The following is a 14,580-nucleotide window of genomic DNA, read 5'->3' as shown; positions in this document are numbered from 1 at the left end:
TCCAAGTCTGGCTTTTATTTAAGCTCGCCTCTCCTCTCTCCTTGCAATTTCTCTTTCATTTTCCAACGTGCCAGTTTTGCATCTGCGTCCACGGTGATGTGGGCACTAAGGCCCGGGCAAGGGTGGGGGCCTGCAGTGGCGCTCGGGGTGGGCGCCGCCAGGCCTGTTTGTCCACTGTGTGGTTTGTGTTCTTGCTGCCAACCGAAGTCTGTCTTCAAGGCTGTCTTGGTCTCCTCCCCGAAATAGCTCTTCTGGGCCTCCCTGGCGGTTGATTATAGAGGTGGAGGCTCCCGGCGCTTGGAGGAGGCGTGCGCGCGCGCATGCGTGCGCTCTCGTGTGCATGCGCACGTGCACATGTGGCTCCCGCGGACCCCCAGCAGGCACCGGCCGTGGGGCGGGGCGTGAGTGAATAAATGAAAGGGAGGCGTCTCCTGCTTTGGCCTCCCCAGTGAGGAAACCCGATTTCCAGGCCGAGCCCTGGAAGTGCCGTGGCGCGGCGAGCGGGGCTGCGGTCCTCGGGATGCGCTGGAGACTCTGCCCACGCGTGGACGCACCCCTCTGAGCCGGGTGCCAGGGGTCGCCCGCGGGTGCAGAATCCTCAGGTGTGCGCCACGCTCCAGGCTCCTGGTGTCCTGAGGTGCCCTGGGTCATGCTAAGCCTAAGAATGCCATCCCATAAGTGCCCGTGGCTCTAGTCTGTCATTGTGTTGGGGATCCTGTGTGTGTAGGGGGTCCCTAAAAGACCCCTCAGTGGCCGTTGGGAAGGATGAGATCCTCCCCTGCCACTCTTGAGGCAGTGTCAGAATTGGGACACTGGGCAGCTCTGAGAGGCCGGCCAGGAGGGTCCTGCCGTGGGGAGTGGGGAACGTGCAGTGTTTGGGGGCACATAATAATAGGCGTGGTAGATGGAGCCCTGGAGGTGGGCAGCCAGAGACCCGCAGGAGGATGGCCGGCTGTGCAAGTGCCGCCCCGCTGGTCCTGCTTGAGCTCAGCCATAGGTGCAGAGCCCGGGTGCCCTGGGCCGTCTGCAGGGACTGGGGCAGGGGGCACTGGGAGAGACCCTTTCTAGGCCTGGGCGTGGGGTGTGGATCTGACCCTCCGAGCAGGCCACCTCCCACAGGCTGCCCGGGAGAGGAGAATGGGCCCTGCTGCCTCCTCAGCTGCAGCGGGGAGGACAGGTCACTCCAGTGTTCTGGCTGGGAGGGGGCCTCTGGTCCAGCCTTTATTTATTTATTTATTTAGTCATGCTGGGGATCACACTCCAGGCCCTGGGGATGCTGGGCAAGTGCTCTGCCCGTGAGCCACACCCCGCCTTAGCTTTCATTTTATAGATGACCATGCAGGACCCCATTGGGCGGCTACCTGGGGATCTGAATGTCAGAGCGCAATCCCTGTTTGGATGTGTTTTTATTTTAGAAAGCACTTTTTCTTTTCTTTTTTCCCCCCACCTGTAAACCGGCACTAGGAGCCAGGAGGAGAACCCAGAGCTGTCTCCCAGCATGCTTTGCAGGCCGCCAGGCCTCCCCTGTGGTCCTTAGCTGAGCTCTTGGCTCCAGTTTCTGGGCAAGCTCTTGTCCAGTCCCTGCTGGGTGACCTTGAGGAGGTACCCATGAGGCCCCTAGGTGGCATCCCTCCCTCTCTGCCTTCCTGTGCGCTGGGCCCTCTGGCTTGTGCCCCTTTGTCCCACTCCTCTAGACCTTACCAGTGATCCAATGGGCCATGGGGCTGGGGGCAACGGTGAGTGCATGTGTGGTCAGAGGCCTGCCCGCTGGGTGCCCCACCTGCTGATCCCTAGACACAGCTGTGGACGCTGCTCACACCCCTGGCTGTTGGGTCCAGCCTGGCTGCCCAGCCGCTGTCTGGGGGTGGTGGTGGCCTGCTCCTGCCCTGGTGGGCCCACGGTGGTCTGCCCAGCCTCAGGGAGGGGACTTCTGCAGATGCTAGTGGCCCTTGGATCTGCTTCCTCTTTCTTCCTCTCTCCCCTCACCTGCCTCAGGAGCGGGGAACCCTGGGGTTCCCCGCCCCCCAACTTCTCTGAAGCCACTGCCTTCCCTGGGAAGATGCTGCCTGCTTGTCAGCGGGGTGTGAGTCACGGAGCAGGGACAGGCTGCCGAGGCACAGAAGGCCATTCCTCCAGCCAAGGTCGGGATTTTTTGTTTTGGACTGGCTTTGTGGCTTTTACAAATTAAGCAGTTTTATCTTGTTCCAAGAGCTTGTACTTCAGTAGGGAGAGTGTCTCCAAGAAGGGGACTTCCCCTGGGAGCTGCTGCTCAGGGGGCCTCGGGAGGGTGGGAGCCGCCCCGCGGGGAGGCTGCGTAGCCACTGAAGTCGCTGTGCGGTCACCATGCTGGCAGAGTCCTGGAGCCGCCCGGCCACCCTGGCCCTGGGTGTTCTGCTGGTGGGTATTTGGCCAGTGCAGAGGGGCAGAGCTGGGCCCTGCTCTCGTCAGGGTGGGCCCTCTGCTGTGGACCGGCAGGTAGCTGGAGGTGCCTGGGGTCTGTGCTTCACTGTCCCTTCTGTCCTTGCTTTGTGGCCCCTCATCTATGAGGGGGGAGTTGGCATCCTGGCCTGGGTGGGCGCTGTGGCCACCGCTTCCTGCCTGCGCGGAGCTCTCCGGCTTGGCTCTCAGCTCCAGGGTGAGAGGTTCCTGTTCTGACCTGCTCTGACAGGTGGGGACTTTGGTCCCTGTGGCATTTCCTGGTGGCTCACTCAGGAGCTTGCTCTTTCCCAGCTCTGGAGGCCAGAGTGCAGGTCAAGGTGCGCGGGGCTGGCCGCTCCAGAGCTCGGGGGCATCTGCTCTGCGACTCTCCCGGCTGCTGGTGACATCGTCAGCACTCCTTGGCTGGTAGCCTCCTCACTCCAGCCTCTTCCTTGTCACACAGCCGCTCCCCTGTCCCTAATGCCCCTATTTCTTATAAGGACACTCGTGGATTTGGGACCCACTGGGTGACCAGGGATCATCACATCTCCAGATCCTTAATTCTGTCTCCAGAGACCCTTTTTCTGAATAAAGCCACGTCCACAGGCACCCAGGGGACCTCATTTGGGGGCCACCGTCCATTCAGTCCTCATGTGTCCTGGATGCACAAGAGGTTCTGTGTCCCAGACCCCCACTGGCCTGCCTGGGCTTTTACTGTGGCCACTGGCCCCTGCACGTGGTCACTTACTCCTGGTGAGATGTGAGGAGGCCCAGCCCTGTGTGGAATTCCAGGGGCAGGTAGGAGCCCTCCTGTGTCTCTGAGCCCTCCTGTGCCCACAGCTCCCCAGGGAGGTCTGGGCAGTGGGCAGAGGGGTAAGGAGGGGGCGAGACTCACAGATCCCAGTCAATATGATTGCTGGCGAGCTTCATGTCTGCCTGGAAATTTTTCTGATTCGTGTTTGTTTCCTTGTGAAGTCCCTCTAAGAGTGACAGAAGCATCACATTGCTGTGCACTAAAGAAGGGCCTGAGATAGCCACGTAGCAGGAGATCAGGGCTGCTTCCAACTGTCTGGGTGGTCACTGTGGACACTCTGTTCACAGGGACTTGGGGTGCCTAGGGCTCTGCTTGGACTCTGACCTGGAGACTGAGTGGATGCTGTTTATTCATTCATTCAACAAACCGTGCCCACTGCGTTCCTGCACTGGGTAACATAGAGAGCCAACTGGACAGGCCTTGACCTAGGGCTGCGCAAGCCCTGAATCACATCACTAGGATACCTGCGTGACAGAGCACAGAGGTGCAGCCCGTGGAGGGAGGGAGCTGGGTCAGGAAGGCTGCCCTCGGGAAGACACCTCAGGCCGAGCTCTGAAGGCGAGGGGTGGACCAGGCCCCAGCCAGGCTGCCGGGGACCTGCACGGGCCTGAGGCCTGGGGGCTGAGGGAGTCGGGGGGAGACTGATGGCTGACGGCTTCTCAGGTGCTGTCAGGGCCTCCTTCCTAACCCTCAGGTCTGGGGAGGCCTCGTCTCTCACTGCGTGGCATGTCCACTGCCTGCCCGGTGCTGGCACACCCGGGGCCTTGGACCTGTGAGTGGCTGTGTTGGAGGGCCCTGGAGGGGAAGCGGCTCAGGATGTGGCTCTCTGGACTCAGGCGTTTCCCACGTCCCACCCCGCACCCCAGGCTCCTCTGACGTCCACTGGACACAGCCCTCCTCTGCCATCCCTGCCTCTGACAACGTCACCGTTGGAGGGAGTTGGGAAGGAGACCCTCGGCTTCCTCCATGGCCCAGCCTGCTCCACTGGCCCAGGACTGCGTTGCCCTCCTGCCCTCCTGCCCTCCTGCCAGGTTGGACACTCCAGCTTTCCACCGGGCCTCCTGCCCCCAACCTCACGGGCAGCAGGGTGCCTCCAGAGCTGCCCTTGAGCCCCACCTGGCCGCCCCTGTCCTTGGCGGAGGCTCTGGGTGCCTGGGCGCAAGCCACCGTGCAGGGAGCCCGAGGGTCCCCTGAGGGGCTCCTGAAGGGTCCCCAGGCTGGGCAGCGGCTCTCAGGACGCAGGGCCAGTGTGCTCTGGGGAGGGGTCTGGCATGGGATGCGGTAGGTATGGGGACCCCTCTTCCTAGTAGGCGGCCCCCCTTTGGAGAGCTGGTTGGGCCCTGGCCACACCAGACTCAGGGCAGAGCAGGACAGCTTCCAGCCCCGGGGCTCCTGTCTGCTGGGGTTCAGGTCTCTGCCCCCAGATCCACCCCTCTCCCCCTCCCCCTCTCCCCCTCTCCCCTCCCCCTCTGCCCCTCTCCCCCTCCCCCTCTCTCCCTTTGCCCCCTCCCCTTCTCCCCCTCTCCCCCTCCCCCTCCTCTCCCTCTGCCCCCTCCCCTTCTCCCCCTCTCCCCTCCCCCTCTCCCCCTCTGCCCTCCCCCTCTGCCCCTGTCCCTCTTTCCCAGCAGTTGCAGCCCCAGGACCTCCATCCACAGCCTCTTCTTGACCTTGTCTCACATCGTCCCATTGGACACAGCTGGTTCCCGTTCACTTAGTGAACGTGTCTGCCAGTGTTCTCCTGAGTCCTAGTCTACGGTGAGGAGAGAGAGGTGCGATGGCTGGTTGCTTGGGGCTCACAGCCTGCACTGGATGTTAGGCAGCAAATAAACAAGTCGCTAGATGGCTTTAGACGAGGGCTGTGAGGACGCTCAGAGAGAAAGGTGCAGTTCTTGCTAGGTCAATAACAAGTGCAAAGGCCCCGAGGTTGAACTTCATCAGGCTTGAGCGCTGGAGTGTGATGGAGGAGAAGGACAGGCCTGAAGCCCCCGGACAGGTGGGACCAGGTCATGTGGGGCCTTGGAGTCCCTGGTGAGGACTTGACTTTATTCTTGGCTATGGTGGGACCTCAGTGCCCTACAGCTCCTGGGTGGCTGGTGACAGGAAGGAAGGGGTAGCAGGAGGCTGGAGGGTTGGGGGCTTTGTAGTCATTGCAGGTGGGGGGCTCTTTGCTAGGGGCCCCGTGTGGTCACAAAAGACACAGGCTGATGTGTCGGCTGCCCCTGGCCTCCTGCTCCTTCAGGACAGGTGTGTTGCTTCTGGGCTGAGCTGGGCTTGGTCCCCTTGGCCGGGGTCGGTGGTGTGGCCTGACCCTGGGAAGGTGGCCCTGGGAGCCTGGTGGTCTCAAGGCAGGGATGCAGGTGCAGGTGGAGGGAGCGCTGCTCGGAGCCCCATCTCCTCCCTGGCAGGGCCATGGCCAGCCCGTGGGACTCTGCGGGGTGGCCTTGTGCCTAGTGCCTGGGCTCTGCCACCGTCCTGTGGCTCCCACGTTTCTCCCCAGCTTTGGGCCCCTGACTCAGGGGGGGTGAAGATCCCAAAGGCCTTCAGCTGGCCCTTGGGGCTGGGGCCGAGTCAGAACCTCCCTCCCCTCATTGCAGCAACAGCCAAGGTCAAGGGCTTCCAGTTCCATCCCTAGGAGAGGCCTCCAGACTAGGGAGGCTGCTGGGAGGCCAGGCAGCCCTGGGGCGTGGAGTCTGTGTCCCTCCCGTGGCCCCTGGGGTTGGGCCATGGCCCCTCAAACCCTGCAGCCCAGCTCTGCTCTCCCTGCCTCCGCCCCGCTCCAAGACAAATGCCACCCTGCTGCCCCTTGTGTTTCCCCAGTGCCCTGCCCTCCGCGTCCCGTGCCACTTGGGAGAGACACAGTGAGGGACTTTCAGGCACTCCTGGAGGGCAGGTGCCTCCCCTGAGACCCCGCTCTGTGGGCTCTGAGCCTGCAGGTGGCCCTGAGGGCAGAGCTGCTCAGGAGCCTGGCCACGCACCCAGCTGGGCACTTTCCCAGGAGCTGTGAGAGGGACTCGTTGACCTGGGGATTGACACTACCTCCTGTGAGCCACCCCCAGCTTTTTGGGGCCTGCTCTTGGGTCATCCCAGGCTCATCCAGGCCCTGGGGCAGACTCCCCTGACTCTGACCTTTCTTGGGTGACATTTCTGCTCACCTAAGGAGGGCCGTGAGCAGGTGTTGGGGACACAGGAGATTTGACAGCCTCTGTAATAAGTTGGGGGGTCTGTGCACCCCACCCCTAGAGCCCCTAACCCTCACAGCCAGGGCCTCACTGTCCCCCAGAGTCGCGCTGCCTGAAGTCGGTGGCACTGGAGCGAGCCACGTGGAGGTGCTCCAGCCACAGAGGCCCTGCTTTTCTGTGGCCTCACCTCTGGAGCAGAGGTCCCCATGCTGTGTCCCGGGGCAGCCGGCTCCCCAGCGCAGGGCTGTGCTGGTGTGTCCTGCTTGCTGTCCCCGTCTTGGGATGGGAAGAACTGGAGCCTCAACATGTTCACACATGCAGGAGTCTCCAAAGTGACCTGGTCCTGAGGTTGGCGGTGAGGGAGAAAGGGGGGGCTCCCCCAGGTAGGGGGTCTCAGCCCACGCCCCTGTGATGTTTGTAGGTGGGGGTGCACCTGGAAATTGGCGGCCGAGGTGCAGACAGAGGGGCTCGTTTTCTGCTCCCCATGCATGGCACCCCTATGTTGCCAGCGCGGGGTGCAGGGGTCAGCTCTGAGGGCGGGGCAGCGGGGAGGGACTGGCCCAGGGCAAGGCGCCCAGGGGCCGGCGCAGAGCGCCTCTTTCCCAGCAGGTGGCGCTGCCAGCTCTCGAGAGCCCGCTGCGCCTGGGCTGGCATTTTCTCTGGATTCCGCTGCCTGCCTGCTGGACGCAGGCCAGGGAAGAGACCAGGGAAGGGACGAGGACCGAAGGAAGCCCCCAGGCAGGCACAGGACAGGACACCTGGGTGGGGCAAGTGAGAGCTGGAAGCTCCCGGCTCAGGACAGGGGGACAGGGAGGGGTCCCGCCCGCTCTGTGCCTTTTTCATTTCGCGATTTGGGGTCCATGTGCCTCAGGCCCGATGTTTCCCCGCGTCCTGAGAAAGATTTCACGATGCAGAGAAAATGACAGGGTCACAGCGCGCTGCCCTCGTGCCCACCCGGCTCCGCAGTGGCCTCTGTGAGCTTCCTCCGGGCCGTCCCTCTCCCCACCCGCGGTCGGCTTTGGGGGTGCGTTTCAGGATAAGTGGCAAACCTCGGCCTCCGCCCGCTGGTGTGCACCCAGGACTGTTGGGGGCTCTTTTCCTCTCGAGGGGACATCTGTATGTCGCGGGACGGGACGTTCAGTGCACTGTTCCCAGATTTCGACAGGTGGGGACACTGGGCACCCCATCAGAATACAGGACACCCCAGGGAGCCCCCCAGGCCCCTCCCACCTGCCGCTGCCCCTCCCGCCGCAGGCGCAGTTGCTGTTTTGCTGTTTGGGGAGCCCGCGCCCTGGGGACACCTGCCCTCAGCTCCTCTCACGCACTGCCCGAGCGCTCTGCGGCTTCCCAGCCCTTTCCTGTCGGTGGCCCCTGGCTGTTCCCCCCAGGGCCCGTGAGTATTGCTGGTCAGCGGGGTGTCCGCACCAGGCCCTCCCTGGACAAGCCCTTTGGGTCCCTTTTGCGAATACCTAGAAGTAGATGCCGGAGCCACAGAGGAGCGCAACCTGAACTCCAGGAACCTGCCTGGCCTTTCCCAGAGGGGCCGCCCATCACAGTCCCGCCAGCAGTGCGAGGGTCTGGTCGCCCCCGGTGCTGGCCAACGTTTGGTGGTTGCTCTGCCCTTTAGGGTGCGGGTGTCAGAGGGGTATCCCATGTTGGCTTTCGTTTGCATTTCCCGGTGACTTACTGGCCACTCGTAGTTTCTTCCTTGTGAAATCTCCTTTCAAATCTGTTGCCCCTGGTAACATTGAGCCGCTGCCCCCCTTCTGTTGGTACCAGGGATTGAGCCCTGGGCACTTAACCACTGAGCCAGATCGCAGCCCTTCTTATACTTTATCTTGAGATAGGGTTTTGCTAAGTTGCTCAGGGGCTCACTAAGTTTCTGAGGCTGCCTTTGTACTCAAGATCCTCCTGCCTCAGCCTCCCAGGCTGCTGGGAGGACAGGCGTGGGCCACCACACCTGGCTACTTGATTCCCTTTTCCTCGTTCTTTCTAGATTCTTTCTGGATTCAGATATATGAGGTTTTTTGTTTGTACATATTCATTATTTATTATGGTATTGGATACTGAACCCAGGGTGCTCTACCACTAGGCCACACCCCCAGTCCTCGTTATATTTTGAGACAGGGCCTGGCCAAATTGCTAAGGCTGACCTCAAACTTGCAATCCTCCTTCCTCAGCCTCCAAATCACTGGGATTATGGGCATGCTCCACTGCACCCAGAGCTCTTCTTTTCTAATAAAAGCATTTTAAGCTTCCCTCTAAGCATCCTTTTAGCTTCATTCCATTTCTTTGATGTGCTGTGTTTTCATAGTCATTCTACTTAAAATATTGTAAAATCTCTCTTGTGATTTCTTTTTAGATACATGGGTTTTTAGAAGTATATTATTTAAACTGCAGATAGTCAAGATTCTTCTAAATATCAAATAGTTATTGGTTTCTAATGTAATCCTATTGTGGCCAGACAACACATTTTACAAGATTTCAATCTTTTCAAGTTTGAGACTCATGACCCAGTATACAGTGTGTCTTGGTAAATGTGCCATTTTCACTTAAAAAGAGCATGAATTTTATACTTGTTGGGGACAATGCTTTGTATTTGCTGATTAAGCCAGATGTAGTGGTGCAACATGTAATCCCAGTGTTCGGGGAGGCTGAGGTAGGAGGATTGCAAGTTTGAGGCCAGGCTCAGCATTGTAGCAAGACCCTGCCTCAAAATAAAAAATAAAAAGGACTGGGGATGTAGCTCAGGTTAAAATGCCCCTGGGGTCAAGCCCCAGTGCCCAAAAGAAAAAAATAAAATAGTATTGCTGATTAGGCCAAGGTGGTTAGTGGCGGTCTTCAGATTTCTGTTTTTTATCTGCTGAGAATGGGGGTTGCTACCTTCTGAATGTTTGTCTCTAATGTAGTGGGGCTGGGGGTGACACCCCTGGGAAGTGATGAGGTCAAGAGGGTGGAGCCCCGTGAATAAACCAGGGCTCTTTTGAAAGTGGCTGGAGGGAGTTGGTCCCTCCTACCTGCGGGACAGCATCTGTGACTTTGATTTGGGGAGGGAGCCAGCCTTCGCCAGACCTGAGCCTGCTGGTGCTTTGACCCCGGGATCCCAGAGTCCAGATGTCACTGTCTACTGATCCTTCATTACCCAGGCTGCGGAGTTTTGTTATAGCCTCCAGATGGACAGAGACCCTGTTCCAGCCTCCAGCGGGGATTGTGGAGTTGCTTATCCACCCTCACGCGCTGTGAAACTCTTTTGCATACACATTTGTGATTTTTAGGTCGTCTTGACAAATGGACCCTTTGATCAGGATGAGACGCGCTTCTTTATCTGTGGCGATGATTTTAGCCTGGAGTTGGCTTTAGCCACCTGCTCCTGCAGCCCCGGAGGCCCTTGCGTTTGCTGTCTGCAATGCGGATCTCTTTCCAAACAGAAAATCTCCACCTGTGCTTACGCTGGAGGTGCAGCTTTTGTTGCCAGGATGGAGTTGGATCTCGCCATTTTCACCCATTCTCCACTCTCACGACCTCCGCCTTCGATTGGTGTTCTCAGGCGACTTATATTCAATACACTTATGGGCATGGCTGGGTTTACAACCTCCGTTTCTCTTTATTTCCTCTTCTTTTAGGTTAGTTGGATATTATTCAGGATTCTATTTTAACTTATGTCTGGCTGTTTACTTACACCTCTTTGTATGGGTGCAGTAGAAGTTGCTATGTGTTCAAGTCTGCGTTATCAACTTTTCAAAATCTACTTGGAATTAGCATTATGTTTCTGCCTGAAAAAAAGAAAGTAGGGACCATGGCGCTCTAAGGGAACATCTATCTGCCACTTCCCATCCTCTGTGTGATAGCTTGATGTATTTATCACACCTATGTACATTTTATTCTATTTTTCTTTTCTAACAGTCTTGCTGAATTTTTCTTTTTTTTGTATACATTTAAAATGGATACCAATTTTTTTTTAAAGTATCATTTTTCTTTAGGTGTAGGTGGACACAGTACCTTCATTTTATTTTTATGTGATGCTGAGGATCGAACCTAGTGCCTCATGCATGCTAGGCAAGTGCTCTACAACCCCAGCCCAAGAATGCAAATATTTTGCTTCAGATAGTTATATCCTTTTTAAAGAAATTAAAGTTAAAAGATAATCCTTCGGGATTTGCTCCTTTAAATATTTCTCGTTGTTACAATGTTTCCTGTAGGAGAATGAGCCCCTGGCAGCTGCTTCTCTCCTGGCAGGGGTGTGGCCTTCCATGCTCTGCCCACAGTTGTCGGCAGCCACCTCCCTGCTGGGAGCTTAAACCTCCTCATTGCCAGAGTGTACAGCAGTCAAATCCCTGGTCAGGGTGGCAGAGTGACAGGAAAGTGACCCCGCCTGGGGACAGGCTCCACCCTGGTGAAATCGGGGCCTCTCTGCTTCTGCTGGCAGGTGGGGTCTGTGTCAGCTGCAGGCCGTGCCCCCCCATGTTGCAGCAGACCCTAGCAGCTTGCCACGGATCTCTCCTTTCTTGCAAATCCAAAGAATGAAATCCAGAGATTCCATCCTCAGAGGGTGAGTGGAGGCAAGAGTAGGACTTAAACGTGTGCATAGGACAGAACTCCCGCAGGGCGGAGGGGACCCGACAGGGGTTGCCACCCGAGTGTGCTGGTCTAGCGTGTGTGTAGCACTTGGGAAACACTGTTGGTCTGAATTCACGCTACTCAGGTCTGGACAAGTGGCCACGCTGTCGGTTAGTCCTGCGATCCCGTTCCGCCTGCCCCGCTTCTGTGTCTTGCTGCTCCTTGGGAAGGGGAGGTTGAGGTTGTGACATGGTGGGTGCTTGGGGTTCCTGCTGGGCGCTGTGTGGAGCGGGCACCAGCACCAGGCTGGTGGCACAGGTCAGTGTGCCCTGGTCTGCTTGGAGAGCTGCTGGTGTGATGGGCTCCGGGGCCACTGTACTTGGGCCTGGGCCACTGCCGCCTGTCCACCACCTCCACCAGCATGTGTCTGCAGACATGGCTGGTCCTCTCCCCACTGGGGGGCAGAGTTGGGGGACAGGGGGCTGCTACTCCTTCCTGTGCAGCCCAGGACACTGGGGTCAGCTCCAGAGGTGTGCAAAGAGGAGCCCCTGAAGGAAAGAGCCCTCTCTTGTCCCTGCCTGCTGCTTCCTGTGGGGGGGACGGAGGATCTCTTGTCCCTGCCCCCTGCTTCCTGTGGGGGGACGGAGGAGAGGGCCTTCAGACTGGAGGCTACCCAGGCCTGACAGAGCCTGGCAAGTTTGCGGGGCCTCCCTGCCGGGGCCTGCTCTGCGCATCCGCAAGCTGTGGTGTCCCCGCAGCCCGGGCCCCTGTGCGTGTTCTCCAGGAGAAAGCTCATCCCTGGCCAGAGCCCCAGATCCGGAAGAGGGCCTGCCCGTTCCTTCCCCCGCAACCTACGTGCAGAGGAAACGATTCACACCCTAGCGCTCGGGTGGAGTTGGAGCAGGCAGCAGAAGGTTAGAGGAGCAGAGAGGAGGAAGCGGGTGGGCTTGGGAGGAGGCGTGGCCGGGGAGAGCTGCCCTCCACACCTCCAAGGCCCACGGCAGATCTGAAGTAGGTGTTCCAAGTCCAGGCCAGGTGGGTGAAGCTGGAGAGCCTGTGGGTGAAAGAAGAGGAAGGGTGTGCGTGAGTGTGTGTGTAAGTGTGTGAGAGTATGTATGAGTGTGTGTGAGTGTGAGAGTGTGTGTGAGTGTGAGAGTATGTGTGTGAGTGTGTGTGTGAGAGTATGTGTGTGTGAGTGTGCATGTGTGAGTGGGAGATTGTGTGAGTGTGTGTGTGAGTGAGAGTACGTGTGAGTGTGCATGTGTGAGTGGGTGAGTGTGTGTGTGAGTATGAGTGTGTGTGAGAGTGTGTGTGACTATATGTGAGAGTATGTGTGAGTGTGTGAGTGAGAGTATGTGTGTGTGTGCGTGAGTGTGCGTGTGTGTGTGAATGAGTGTGAGTGTGTGTAAGTGTGTGTGAGTGTGTGAGAATATGTGTGTGTGTGAGTGTGCGTGTGTGAGTGGGTGTGAGTGGGTAAGTGTGTGTGACTGTGTGTGTGTGTATGTGTGTGATGCACAGCTCTCATTTCCATCTCCCTGTCTTCCCGAGCTCCAGAAAGAATTTCCGTGAGCCTCTCCACCCTTCCCGACTGCGCGTGGGGGGACACACATGCACGCGCACACACACACACACACCCCCTCTGACGAGCGAGCCCTCCTGTGGATTGCACCTAGGCCTGGCAGGAAACTGGCCCTGGGAACTGCAGGCCCCACCTTTGGCACAAGACCGTGTTTTTGTTGCTGGTCATTCATGGCAACAGAGGGGCCGAGGTGGGGGCATCTACTTTCAAAAGCAGATTTTGCTTAAGTATCGGCCGTGGAGGGACAGACCAGTGGCTCTGAGGCCTTGGGAGACACATTGTGTCCCCTGGGGTCTGTCAGGGTCAGGAGCCTCCACCCTCAAGGTTGGGCACCTTCCTCATGAGCTTCTGTCAGGGGAAGGCTGACCTCACAGAGGCCCGCAGAGGCCCTGCTGGTGAGTCCAGGGCCAAGGTCAGGGCGTGAGGTTCCATGCCAGGGAGCCTCGGTCAGCTCCAGCTCAGCAGCGGGAGCCTGTCAAGTGTGACCCTCGTCCTGGGCCTACTCCAGGACCCCACGTCTAAAGGGGAGCAGAGAGCGGTGGGGAGGGGCCGGGGCCAGGCTGCTTCTGCATGGACGTGGGAAATCCGCCCAGGCTGGCTGACCGGAGCTGGGGTGAACAGCCATGTGACCTTAACTGTGAGACAAAACAAGGGGTAGGGCTTGGCTGCCGTGGGGGAGGGGCCTGGAGCTGTGTCCTGGGGCGGCCAGAAGAGCACCCCAGACAGCCCACCGGGAACATCCCGAGGGATTTGGAGGCCACAAGTCTGAAACCGGGTGTCCACAGGGCCAGCTCCTTCTGGGGGCTGCAAGGGAATCAGCCCCAGGCCTCTCTCCCAGCTTCTGGGTGGGGTGTCCCTCCAGGGTCTGCCCCCTCTTGACGTTGCCTCTGTAGTCTGTGACCAAGTTGCCAGTCACTGGGTCAGGGACCCAGCGTGCCCTCATTTAACTAGATTTCACCCTTTTCCAAGTAAGGTGACTGTCACAGGTATTGGGTGGGCACTGGGATTCGTTTTGGGGGATGCAGTTCAACCCCACCCGAGGGGCTCCCCAGGGCGTGGTCCTCAGGGGGATGTGGAAGGCCAGCCAGGGCCCAGCAGGAGACCGTGTGTCCCGAGGGCTTGAGATCCTGTGGGGAAGGGGCTCTGGTGGGGACGGAGGCTGCTCACACGGAGGCGTGGTGGGCGCAGAGGAGCTTCAGGCTTAGCCAGATACAGGACTGGGGTCCTCCAGAAACCGCCCGGTACCAGGTCCCCAGGAGACACCGGAACGTGGAGTGTGACTCGTTACATAAACAGGTGTTTTTCTCACCGTTTTCACTTTGTGACCATGAAATGGGACATGACACAAAATAGCGAGTCCCCCATGCAGAAGTTTCTAGCAAGGGCAATGTGGGCGTGGCTCAGGGCTGCAGAGAAGAGCCTTTCAGAGGCTCAGGGCTTGAATTCCAAAGGATCTGGGCACTTGCCTGCCACCACCACCAGGCCCTGGCTGCGTCTGTCCTCGGGGAAGGGTTGGCGGTGCACCCCGTCCCCCACCCCGAGTCCCCACCTTGATCTGTCCTTTGGACAACCAGTGGTGACAGAAGGTTGCTGCACCTGGTTCCTATGGAAACAGAGGCTCTGTCCCGACCCACTCAGCCTGAGCCTCCACGTGGAAGCCAATGCACAGACGCACAGGTGCTGGGAAGGCACGTATGATAGTCGAATGTGCGTGAGAACATGCATGTGGGTGGCACACGAGTGCCCACGTGTGCACACAGGCCCTGGGACCCCAGGCAGCTGCAGGCTGTGACATCTCCCACCAGGGTCCCCAGAGCAAGGCCACGGTGCCAGCAGCTGCCCCTGCTTCTCACGGGGATCGCAACCAAGCTGTGCTGGCAGACGCAGGCCGCAGAGGCCCGGCGCACGGTGTGCCCAGCAGTTGTGAGTGTGCGCCTCGTTGTCACTGCCCAGCTCTGCGGCTCTTGTCCGGTGACAGCCCCGGCTCTCAGCACGTTACGGACATCGGGGTGTCCACGTTTCACTGTGATCCT

At 59.0% G+C, this 14,580-nt stretch overlaps 1 protein-coding gene across 2 annotated transcripts in view; it reads left to right on the top strand.

Annotated features, from left to right (window-relative positions):
• Septin9 (septin 9) overlaps window positions 1–14,580 on the top strand; it is a 140,815-nt gene that overhangs the window by 27,402 nt on the left and 98,833 nt on the right. The window lies entirely within an intron of this gene.

This window comes from Callospermophilus lateralis, chromosome 11, assembly GCF_048772815.1.
Source record: "Callospermophilus lateralis isolate mCalLat2 chromosome 11, mCalLat2.hap1, whole genome shotgun sequence".
NCBI classification, from domain to species: domain Eukaryota; kingdom Metazoa; phylum Chordata; class Mammalia; order Rodentia; family Sciuridae; genus Callospermophilus; species Callospermophilus lateralis.
The sequence above is the reverse complement of the archived record's forward strand: the minus strand, read 5'-3'. Positions and strand labels throughout refer to the sequence as shown.